The following is a 10,000-nucleotide window of genomic DNA, read 5'->3' on the forward strand; positions in this document are numbered from 1 at the left end:
GTGTTGTAATGAAGATCGGACGGATGACAGCGATTGGATTAGATGTGTGTTACTCGCACGCAGCTGTATTTGCCCACTGCATTATGACTCTCCTCCTCTCATAAACAAAAGCAATTCCCATCCGCGCGCTCAGCTGCTCCCCGGTGTATAATGCGCTTGTTTAGCCGCGTTAAGATCTGGCAAAATGCATGGACTCGGTCGCCGGTGTATTCGCGCGATCCATTAACGGTTTCCTGTGAAAGCGCGAGACTGTTGTTTAGTATCCGGCGTCTGTTTATAAAGCCTTCCTGCTTTGGGACTCGATTTTGCACCGTTCCCGTTAGCCTTCCTGATTGGTGCTATTTTTAAAACTATAAAAAATGTAAATTCTAAATGTGTGTTTATTTATTTAAGCTCAAATTCATCTAGAATTTTTGACTTTTTATTTAATTCATTTCATTTAAATATATTTAGAAATCGTATTTATTCATCCATTTATTATTCATTCATTCACTAGTGATGTATGTATTTATTTATAAACATGAAGGAAATATATTTATAATCTGCATATACTTTTTTTTATTTGTAATAATTTAAAAATGTCAATGCTACTTTAAAATAAATATAATATTGTATTTAATATTTATTTAAAATAAAGAAAATATATTTATTTAATATTGTAAATATTATTTTCTTGTTTGTGATAAACATGAGAGAAAGAAATTATTTTCACTTATTTAAAAATCTAAATATATATTTAATATTTAGTAATTTATTAATATTTAACAAAGATATACATCTTAATGTACATGTTTAAAAATGTAGGAATTAAAAATACTTTATTCAAGCATATTTACTTTTAAGAAAGATACATCCTTATTATTTTTAAAAGGTACATATTTTCATAAATATACATGATCAACATGTAGGAAAAAACTTAGAATCACATATTTTTATTTTTATTTTTATTTTTATTTGTTTATTTGATTATTTATTTATGGTGAATATGTAGGAGTACTATCTATCCATCCATCCATTTATAGGAAAAATATTTACAATTTACATATATATTTATTCATTAATTTATGTATTATAGACATCTAGGAAATATATTATAAACTTCTAGGAAAAATTTACAATTTACATAAATATATATCTATCTAGCTATTTATGTATTTATTTATTTTAAACTTCTAGGGAAAATATTTATAAGTTAAATGAATATAAATAAATTTCAATTTTATTTTAGTATCTGGCATCTCTTTATATAGCCTCCCTGCTCTGGGACTCGATCTCGCCCTGTTCTCGCAGACGACTCCTGTTTAACGCCGCTAATGATGACAAGCCGCTCACTTCCTGTTTGTTGCGCAGAGATAATTGACAGTCGTGGAAAAGCATCAAACTTCTCCATGCAGCTCTGAGATCACGGCGGCGTTTGATCCTCAGCGCCGCTGTCAATCAGACGTTTGCGCGGCTCGCGATTGTTTACGACGCTGATGAGGTCGCTTAAGGAGCACCTCGAGGAACCGGGAGATTCGCACGCAGCACATGCTCCGACTCGGAGAGAGGAAGCTGGAGTTTATGCAGCTTTGATCCTGTGAACCTGTAGAGCCACAATCAGGCCTGATTGGCCACGGGGAGCGACTGGATGCAGAAGAGGATCAAACGCTCGTCTCTGGAGCAGAACCTTTCAATGCTGAGTCGACCAATGCCTCCTCGAAGACGGAGAGAGATGATGGAGAGTCGCTGAGGTTGGTTTGCGTCCTTCGGGCCATTTTCAGAGATGGAAATAGTCAAGTTCTTCTGCATTTGTTGCTCTCAATTTCTACTTTCCAAGATCTAGTTGTTCTCCTGTTTTTTGTTTTGGTTTCGTTTTTTAGGTTTTGTTTGTTTTTTGTTTAGTTTTGCTGTAGTGTGTCTTTATTTAGCCATTTTTATTTTATTTTATCTAAGTTTTTTTTTAAGCTGTAGTACAAAATAAGGACTTTGAAATGACTTATGAGTCTCTGTACTCAAATGAATGGACTGTTGTATTTAAGTCATTTCGAAGTCCTTATTTTTTGAAATACTTTGAAATACTTAATTTACATGAAATTTATAAATTTATTTATTTTTAAACACGTTTTTATAAATATGTTAGAAGTGCATGTAGAAAAAAAAAACATTTAGAATTTACAAATAAATTTACTTATTAAAAATATATATTTTATTTATTTTTATTTATTTTTATTTTATTTGTTTATTCTTTTATTTTATTATAATAAAAGCACATTCATCCAGGAGATTTTTAGCTGTACATTAAATGAATGTACTATTTTAAATTACCATTCATTCATTCAAGTACGTACTTACTTACTTATTTAACGTGCCTTTTATAAAATGCTTTATTGTGCATGTTGAAAAATAAATAAATTAAATAAAAAACTGAAAGAAATATTTTTAATTAAATAGAAAATTATTTGTTTTTGTTTTTTTAATTAGCATAAGCAAAAGTCCTATGATCTTTATCTTTTTTTCATACTGATTTGCATGTTAACAGCTGTTTAAAATATTTACTTTTTATAATTTATTATTATTTTTATTAATAATAATAATGATTTATTTGCTGACTGCTGAAGAAAAACATAAAACACCCGTTTAATTGTAGAATATTAATTATGATCAAAAAGCATTTTTGTCATTTATTATTATTATTATGCTTTGAGTCTTCTTCAGCCAGCCCTAGTCAGCATTCATACTAAACATGTGGTTTAAACCTCAAACCTCAATGTTTATGCTCTATTTTGTCGTTCTGCTCCTCTATCTTAAAGACTCGCTCCTGTAGCGCAGCAATGAATGTTCTCCGGCCGATGTCTGACTCGATTACTGATCTTGCCGGGTCTGAGCTACACTGAGCAGCAGCAGCTGTTAATATTTAAAGCAGAGCGAGTCAGAAAGGGCATCTCTCTGCTCAGACCGTTCACCACGCAGAACCAGCATCTGCTCCCTCCAGCGCTCGCGTTTGCATCTCAAACATCACGCCTCGCTCCGAAGCCGTCGGACGGACGGACGGACGGATGAGTCACAGAAAGCTTCTTATTCCTCTCTGGTGTCTGGCAGGCTCTTTGTTCGGAGTTTCACTTCCTCGAGTCCAGGCGCCTCCCAAGCTGTGTTTGCAATTAAGTGCAATAATAAAAATGGCTCCATTGAGGCGTTTTTCCATTTGCCCTCCCCAAAAAAACCTCCTGTCGGGCCATTTAGTCTGTGGATGCTGTAATTAGATGCCCGGCTAAAAGCGTACAGAATACAAATGTTTGCGCAGAGTTGCATTGTTTCATCTCGTATTTACAGTCATACAGCAAGTATTTCCCATCAGTTTTGCAGTGGTGCATTTTCTTGATCTGATTTTTGAGGAGTTTGTATGTTTATTTATTTATTTATCACAAATTCAGAACTTAAAAACAAAAGCTTGCTTTTAAGTTCTAAATGACATTTATTTATTTATTTATTTATTTATTTATTTATTTATTTATTTATTTATTTATTTATTTATTTATTTATTTATTTATTTATTTATTTATTTATTTATTTATTTATTTATTTATTTATTTATTTATTTATTTTTAAATGTTTAATTTATATGTAGAAAAATATTTAGAATTCAAAAGTAATTTTTACTTGCAATTTAAATATGCTCAATGTTTGTTTTATTTATTTAGTGCAAATTCAGAACTTAAAAACAATAGCTTGTTTTTAAGTTCTAAATTAAATGTATTTATTTATTTATATATGCACATACATATTTATTTATCTTTTATTTTAAAAGGTGAACACTTTTTGTAAATTTAAGTACATTTTGAAAATTTTAAATATGCTTGATGTACATGTTAAAAAACTATTTTTAATTTATGGTTATCAAAATGTATTTTTGTAAGTATGCTTAATGTTCTTTATAAAGTATTTTAAAATATTATTCTAAATGTATTTATCTAACATACACATTTTTGTAAATGTGATTAATGTACATGTAGAAAAAATTATAATTTAAAAATTATTTTTATTTTCTTTATTGTAAAAAAAACAACAACTAATGAATAAAAGTCGATTACTGAGTGTTAAAAGATCTGTTAAGAGCAACCAAACATTTTTTAGCATTTAGCAATGCTAATCTTTTTTAACAATCCTCTTTCTTTTAGATTTATGTTTATTTTCAATGCCTTCTACATATTATGGGTAGTATTTGCCTCTTAAAACTGAAGGCAAACATTTATGCTAATAGACAAATGTATTAAACAAGTTGCAATGAGATGCACATAAACAGTACCTCAGCACACGATTCTCAACCACGGTGAGGATCAACAAATATTAAATCAGTAAAACAGTGACAACAGCAGCAGCAGCATAAATTAAGTCAGTAAAATTTAAAACATTGATAATATTTTAATAATAATTAACATAAAATGTTTTCAAGCTGCAATGCATGCTGGGAACTTGTGCAATGTTGTTCAGTGTAAAATTGTTTGTTCAGATGACTCGATTTGAAAAGTTGGGAGAACATTTGGATATGTTGTGAACAAAAACTTGAGTATCTAAGTAAGGTAAACAAAACTTTTGCTAGCAACATGTTTAGAGTATTTTTGTTCAGTTCACACAAAAAATTAAACTGCCTTCTACTAAAAATTCTTTGTTCAGGCTACTTTTTTAGAACTTTTCGAAAGTTGGATTTTTTTACAGTGTGATTTTGGGGTTTGTATTAAACATGATGTTTGCACTTGCTTTTATTATTATACATGATAGATGGGTTTATATTTACTACTTTCTATTTTCTAAGACTAATATCATGCATGATTTTATTGGATTATATTTGGGCTTTTATTTAGTATTTTATATGATGTTTGGGTTTGTTTTGCCTTAAATTATATTTGCCCTTATTTTTAGTATTACACATGATAATTGGGCTTATATTTAGTATTTTATACTTATTTAGCATTAGGCAGTATATTTGGGTTTATTTTTATATCATGCATAATATTTGGGTTAATGTTTAGTGTTTTAAATATTTAGGCTTATTTAGTATTGTGCATGATATTTGTGCCTATTTTTGTATTATACGTAGTATTTAGGCTTATATTTAGTTTCTTATATGATTTTTAGGCTTGTATTTAGTATTCTGCATGATATTTGGGATTATATTTAGTATTTTAAATGATTTTTGTGTTTATGTTTTATATTAGAAAATGATAAGCTCTGTTTTTAGTATCATACATTATATTTTGGCTTGTATTTCATATTTTAGGAGATATTTGGGCTTATGTTTATTATGCATGCCATTTTGCATGCATGCATTTTTAGTATTATACATTATATTTGTGCTTATATTGATATTTGGTTTATATTTAGCATTGTGCATTATATTTGGTCTTATCTATAGCATAATACGTAATATTTTGCCTTATTTTTAGTTTTATTTTACTATTATTTTTCATAGTTTTTGTAGTATTTCTGATATTTTATTAGTTTTAATATTATACATAATATTTTGTCTTTTATACTATTATACATGATATTTTGACTTTTAGTTGGTTTTATAATAGTAAAGTCATCAGTTTATGGCTTCAGGCTTTTTGTTTTGACGCCTGTAGTAAAACACAAACACACCAGCAGTAGCTGCAAATCTATTGGGTCCTATTAGAACAGAGGCGATAATTAAGACTGGGGTTGTGAATTACCATAATTTGTGTGAAATCCCGAGCTTCACCGATGCTGATGGAAATCCAGCAGTCCACCCCACGTTTTAGGATTTGAAATGCTAATGTAAAATAGCTCTGCTCCTGAAAAGTCGCCGCTGAGAGGATTTGCTGGTAAACAGTGACTTGGTCTGTTGTGGGAATTTAAATAAAAATAAAATAATTCTTAATTAAAGTTAATAAATAATATATTTTTATCATTGTATGACTATATACATTTTAAAAAATAATACATAAGTTTATTTTATATTAAATAAATAAATGATATTTTTCAGATGAAATGCCCAAGGCCTTACATTCATCTGCTCTAGTTTAAGAAACTTCTTGAAATTGGGATGATCAGAGACAGCGTCCTTGATCCTGTAGCAAACTTAAGGCATACCAATTGGCGTATACCACTAGGCACGGTGCCGAGCACAGACGCTGGACTGTGATAGTGTATCTGGAGAGGCAGAAATGGGATTCACGCTCCTTAATGGAGCATTATGTGGTTCCTCCTCCACCCTGCAGCCCTCGCTCTCTCGCTCTCTCACTCCGCGCCCAGTCCATTATTCGTTTCCCTGCACTTGTGTCGCTGTCTCCTGTGCAGCAGCCCATGCTGACGGCGCAGCGTTTGACGTGACAGGCCAGCCGAACCCAAAGCGCCGTGACCAGTGACTCTCCCAGACTTAATCAAGTAAGCGCGCAAACTCCAGTCCGCGCACTTCCTGTTATGCAAATTGAGCTGTTTTTGGAGCGCAGGAAATTAAATTGACCACCTCTCAAATCCAAACAGCTGGGGCGACAGATTAGTTAAATGTCGTCTTAGTTCTGCGTTTGAAAAAGCGCGTCTTGTAACCCATTTTTCTCTCTTTGGCTCCCCAACCCTCGCCGAGTTCTGGGTAATATGAATGTGCTTCTAAAGCCATCTCTGGCTGTGGCGAGAGCTAATCAGTTAACCTGATTAAGGAACTGATGAAATTAAATCATTTCTGTAAGTGAAAATAATAAAATAGCCAACACATGGGAGGATACGTCTGCGGAATTTGATGCCGCCCCTGAGACTTTTATCAGCATGAAAGTGTTTGCTGGAGAGCAGTTTTTAAAAAGGCACGCTTATCAAAGAATGCTTTGTGTAATTATAAAATGTGTCTCTGGTTGATAAAGCTGTTAACAAGAATGCCACGGTCCCGGCAGAAGGCGGCAGTTGTGTCTATATTACCTATTTATTTTGATGTACAAACTGCAGTAGCCATTTTACTTTTAATCTGTGATATGAAATATTACACCTGCACGGGTAATGAGCTTCAGAGATCATCATAAATCAACTAGAACTCATTTGCTTATGGACACCCAGTGGCGAATGCTAGGTATCAGACAAACCCAGTCTTAGTAGTGTACATAGTAATTGGTCTTTTATTTGTCACAACGGTTGTATTCCAAGAGAAAAACCAGCAGCTGTATATATATTGCATATTTATTTTGGTGTACAGGCCGCAATAGTCATTTTACTTTTAATCTGCACAGATAATGAGCTTCAGAGATCATCGTAAATCGATCAAAACTCATTTGCTTATTACCATGGATGCACGTCTGCAAATCCAACTGACCGCTCAGGTTAAGAGGCTTTGCACCTGTCACTTGCGTAATGCCATTAAATCACAAGCTACAATTAAACGCAATTACAGATAATAACAGCAGGCGTAAAAGCCCATGTCAAAGATAACGGATTGAAGGTTTGGGGGGGGTGTTGTTTCGGGACGACTTCAGTGCCCTGTGAAAGCGCAGATGTTGGCTAAAGTGGCCGGCACACTCAGCCCACTACACTGATCATCATAACAGCATCATTATCATTGGGGCTTAACAGCCTCTTAGTCAGGCCAGGGGCGGCCTTCAGAGCCGCCCAGATATAAACCCAGCACAAGGCCTGTAATTGCATTCCAGTTCTTATTTTAAGGAATTATGGGGTAGAATTAGCCCTCTGCAAAGTGCAGAACAAAAAAGACCTGAGCTACTATCCAGCACCTGAAATGCATGGGGGAAAAGCTGAGTTTTTGTCTAATGGGCATCTATTTGAAAGCCTTTCAATTGCTGTTTGGGGTACTGCATTCAAGGCTAGTGCTAGAGAGGTAGCGAGAACCTCAGACCTCAAGCCTAATTGTAAATCGACTGGTTGTGACAATATCAAAAAGCTGTTGTGGAGAGAATAGCCATCTAATCATGTGATCAGGCTGGTGGAGAATGCTGGAATTGTAACTGCAGGGCTTTTTCACCATCAATGCAAGCCAGGCAGGACAGGGCTAAGGGCTCTTGGCGCGGATATGCCTGATTTCCTTCATATTTTACCAGAGCAACTGACCCTGAACCAATTTGTGCGTTGGAAGAGTACATCTGCAAGGCAAATTCTATTTCTAGCCCTTCTCCATTACTATTACCCGAAGAGGACATCTTTACTTTGGAGTGCTTGCGGTGAGCCTCTCCTAGTGGATGATTCCAGGTCAGTCGTTGCATCCCGGTGACAATATAGACACTCTTTCCATTTGCATTCGTATGCCCGACAGTTGTTATCGCCATATATAAGCAGTGCTAGCACCGTCACACTGGTTTTATTTTCAGCTCCTGTCTCGACCTCTTTCACCGACACTGTAATAGAATTTGCATTGCTTTGACATTTCTATCAGTGCCACTGTTCGCTGCTCTCACTCGCCCACCACCAGTCCAAACTCCCCAGCACTTGCCGCCTTTAATTAAGCTCAAATCAAATTACTCATCTTGTGTTAAAGGCTTAATTTGTGTGCTTTGCAGAAATCCTATTCTGGTGTCACGGCATGGATAATCCGGCCATGGATCATAGTTACAGTAAACACAGAACGTTGCTCTCCAAAACTCTGATTTTGGAAGGACAAGTACTTGTGTGCTATCCTTTCCCCCAAGCTGGAACATTTAAACATCCCATCTCCACTGGTTAATAATCGATAGGCAGCCATAATGCTTCCCCAGCCAACACTGAATAATTGAACATGGAAATGAAAGGTCACTGCACAAAACATTGACTCAAATCCTTTCTCTTGGTGTCAAGGCCCGTGTAAAAACAACAGTTTCCGGTACTAGGTGCACTGCTTGGGTTTCTTGTAATGTCATGAGCCTTGGCACACCTTTGTGACTCTCAGAGCTTTCGAAGGATGTGACCTTCACACTTAGAGCCTGACCTGTGCCCATTGGCACGGTCTACGGTGTCTGCTTTTCTCTGCCAGCATGTGAGTCACATCAGGTCAAAGAAGTGAGAGGTTTTCCCTCTGCCTTATCCGTCATTGTAGCAGATCCAGTGAGGAGCGTGAAGGCTTGTGTTGGCCTACAACAGCAGGCATCAGCCACACTGGATTCTGTTGAAGAGCAAGAGGGCTGAATTGTCAAAATCTATTGTGTGTGTGTGTCAGCTGTCTCTTCTAATCGACTCAGTGCAGTAAACAACTATGGAGGAACCGGGGGTGAAATGTCACCAGTGCTTGCCCCGATTAAACGACTCTGTCGCTAGTGATGTAGACTCGGATTTGTAGGACTCGAATGATATGTATGACGATGTGAGCAACAGCTCAGTGTGTGCTTTGCTATGATAATGTTTGATTATCCCTCAGCAAGTCCCCTTGAGGGTCCCTGAAGGGAAACAGGTCCTAGCCAAACCCGACTTGGCTACTTACTCATTCCAGGCCATGTTTGTTCATCCAGAAACTTGCTTCTTAGCAACTTTTGAGTAGGTTATTAGCATCTGAATATCCACTGCTCGCCTTTAAACTTCTATATGTCCACCCCAACAGAGAGCCTACTTGTTTATTCCAGGCCAAGTTAGTTCTTCCAGAAACTTGCTTCTTAGCAACTTTCAAGTAGGTTATTGCCATCTAAATATCCACTGTTTATCTTTAAACTATATCAGGGGTCTCCAAACTTGGTCCTGCAGAGTTTAACGCCAGCCCTAATGAAACACACCCGAACCAGCTAATCAAGGTCTTGCCTAGGCATGCTAGAAACTTCCAAACAAGGGTGTTGAGGCAGGTTGGAGCTAAATTCTGCAGGACACAGGAATTTTGAAACGCCTGTTCTATATGTTCACCCCAACAGAGGGCTTACTTGTTCATTCTGGGCCAAGTTAGTTCTTCCAGAAACTTAGCATAGTAGAAACTTTCAAGTAGGTTATCATCATCTGAATGTTCACTGCTCGTCTTTAAAGTTCTCTAAAGGTGCTTTCGCACTGAAAGAACCTTTCCATAGTTCTTTTTGGCCTGTTCTTACCACAGGAAGCAGGAGCGTATTTAGGAACT

At 35.5% G+C, this 10,000-nt stretch overlaps 1 protein-coding gene across 24 annotated transcripts in view; it reads left to right on the plus strand.

The window, feature by feature from the left end:
- The window catches only part of ptprsa (protein tyrosine phosphatase receptor type Sa), a 216,584-nt gene that overhangs the window by 116,926 nt on the left and 89,658 nt on the right, over positions 1 to 10,000 (plus strand). The gene's annotated exons all lie outside the window — the stretch shown is intronic.

The sequence above is a fragment of the Onychostoma macrolepis genome, chromosome 22 (assembly GCF_012432095.1).
Source record: "Onychostoma macrolepis isolate SWU-2019 chromosome 22, ASM1243209v1, whole genome shotgun sequence".
NCBI lineage: Eukaryota > Metazoa > Chordata > Actinopteri > Cypriniformes > Cyprinidae > Onychostoma > Onychostoma macrolepis.